The following is a 3,130-nucleotide window of genomic DNA, read 5'->3' on the forward strand; positions in this document are numbered from 1 at the left end:
TGACTCCCCAAATTCTCTGTTGCCCTTTGGTATTCATATCCCACCCTCACCCAAACTCTTGCTAACTCTCTGATTTGTTTACTGTTGTTCTTATTTTCATATTTTTCTGCATGTTATATGAATGGTTTCAGATATTTTGAGTCTAGCTCCTTTCACTTAACATAATATGTTTGAGATTCATCTAAATTCTGCTATTATTCTGTTACCACTTTTTGCTGAGCAGTGTTCAGTCATCTGGGTGTATCATAATTTGTTTATCCATTCACCAGTTAAAGGACATTCGTGTTGTTTCCAGTTTCTGTTGTTTGTGGAAAAAGTCATTCTAAATATTCACATGTAGGTTTTTGAGTAAACATAAGTTGCTATCCACTTGGGTAAGTACCTTGTAGTGAGCTTGCTCACTTATGATAAGTGCATTAAGTTGATAAGGAACTGTTTTCCATTGTAACTAATCCATTTCATTCCCAATTTTATTCTCATTTTTCATTCTGTTAAGCAATAAAATATAGAGTCTTTAAATTCTGATTAAAAGTGAAGAAAAGTGCTTACTTTGGCAGCACATATACTGAAATTGGAACAATACAGAAAAGATTAGTGTGGCCCCTGTGCAAGGATGACAAAAGATTCATGAAGTGTTCAAAATTTTTGTTCATTGCAATACTATTCACAACTGCCAGGACATGGAAGCAACCTACATGTCCACTGACAGATGAATGGATAAAGAAGGTGCAGTACTTATATACTAATACAGTGAAATATTAGCCATACACAGGAATTTGAGTCAGTTCTAGTGAGATGGATGAACCTGGAGCCTGTTATACAGAGTGAAGTAAGTCAGAAAGAGAAAAACAAATGATGTATATGAACACAAATATGGTATCTAGAAAAATGGTACCAATGAACCTATTAATATTTGTAGGGCAGTAATAGAGATGCAGACATAGAGCACAGTGGGGGAAGGAGAGGGTAGGACGAGTTGAGAGAGTAGTATTGAAACACACATTTCGGAAGTCCGAAACATACATTACCACAGGTAAAATAGACAGCCAGTGGGAATTTGCTGTATGACACAGGGAGTTCAGTCCAGTGTTCTGTGACAACCTAGAGGGATGGGATGGGGTGGCAGGTGGCAAGAGGGAAGGGACGTATGTAAATCTATGGCTGACTCATGCTGACGTATGGCAGAAATCAACACAACATTGTAAAGCAATCATCCTGGTATTAGCATTTGAAGAAAAAAGAAGAGTTTGGGGTAATGAGCAGGGTCATTTAAGCAAGTAAACAAGGATGTGCAATTCAAGACAGAAAGTCATTTGGGGACACACACACACACACACAGAGTTGGAAACTGAAAATTAATGAGTTAAATCCTGACTATTTAGCAATTCTGGAAATATTCTTAAAATTATTAAAAGTCTTTCTGAGATATGTAGATTATAAAGATTTATTGTATCTTCTATGGAATGTAGCTGTTAATCACTATGCCCTTTTAGGCTCATTGGTAATCGTTAGTAATAGTATTAAAATTCACATTTTATAAAATATATGAACAGTCATTTCTTTGTCAGACAGATAAGTCACACACCTCTGTCACTGTTTGACAAGCTCTACTCTAGTGCTGAGGGATTGAGTGAGGGCAGCCTGATTATGGTGGCATGAATCGTGAATGGTAGAAAAGCATCAGAAGCTATAGGTACAGTTAAGTCTTTCAAGACTATTTGCTCTGAGAAATGGAAGGGGGAGCCTCTTTAAGATGGGAGATACTGGAGCATGTGTTTAACCTGTAGTAAATGTTCTTGTAAGGAGGAAGATGATACAGAGGGAAGCAGGAAATTCCAAGACCAGTATCTTTGAGAAGTGAGAGAGCCTGGCTGAAGAGTACTATTGGAGGATCTGGCCACTGATGGCCTCTTTTTTATTTGACAGTGGAATATTAGTCATAAAAAAAAGCAATTCTACCACTTGTATAGCAATGTTGATGGACCTAGAGAATGTGATGGGCTCTTCTGAAAGAAAAAACACTATGTGCAGACGGGCTGGTGAGTGTGGTATTGGAAGGTGAGGGAGTCCTATATGACGCCTTCTCTTTTCTCAGTGATGCAAAGTCATAAGCTAAGAGTCAAGGGCATTTTTTAAAAGAATAACAGATTTATTAGGGTAGGGCAATAGGATACTATGTCCCTGGAATTTAAGACTGAGTATTGCAAAAAGACATTATTTCCAAATCAGTGTGTGAGTTACATGCAATTGCAATTAATATAGGATTTTTTAGACATTTAGCAGATGACTCAAAAGTTCATCAGGAGGAATAAACAGATGATAAAACTTTAAGAAATATGAGGAAATACGAGAAAGGATACCCCTTACAAAACACAGAAACTAGAGAACATACCCAGAAATACTCCCTACTGCTCTACTTCTAAAAAGAGAGTTTATAGTCAAGGGGTTGTAAATAATAGTGAGAAGATCCATGATAGGAGAAAGTTATTAAGGAAGCTAAAAGTAAAATCAGCTATTTAGAAACATATTAACTTAAAGTTTCACCATCCATCATGTACCAAAATAACTGCAGAGAAATTAAAGCTAATGTCACTTGTGAGATTATTAAAGAGATCTAAGAGAAATATGCAAATTTCTCTGAACAAACAATGGGAATTGTAATGGCACAATTACCTTAAAAATACAAAGGAAAATATGAATATATGAAACTACATAAATATTGTAGCACTTCTCTATCCAACAGACTCCACTACATATCTAATTTTAAACCTCAGTAATAAACTAAAAATAAATGTTGGAACATGAATAACTGTCAAATTGTTGGGGACCTTTGTCTATAAAGAGCTAAAATAAAGAGTTAAAATAAAACCAAGTAAGTAATATAAATGAAAACATCTGTTACATTTTCATTGATATGTTTAATAAATTAGCAAATAGTTCATATAATGAGATAGCCCTAGAAAGAGTACAGTGAGGCAGGCACTCCCACATAATGCTAGCCAGTATGCAAACAGTTTCCAGCTTTCTCAGAAGCAGTCAGCTCTGGCTCTTTGTAAAGAATTAATTTTTTTTTTTTTTTTTGCCTATATCCAGTAATTTCACTTCTAAAAATTTGACCTACCATAGTAAG

This window comes from Bison bison, unplaced genomic scaffold, assembly GCF_000754665.1.
Source record: "Bison bison bison isolate TAMUID 2011002044 unplaced genomic scaffold, Bison_UMD1.0 scf7180017851386, whole genome shotgun sequence".
Lineage (NCBI taxonomy): Eukaryota > Metazoa > Chordata > Mammalia > Artiodactyla > Bovidae > Bison > Bison bison.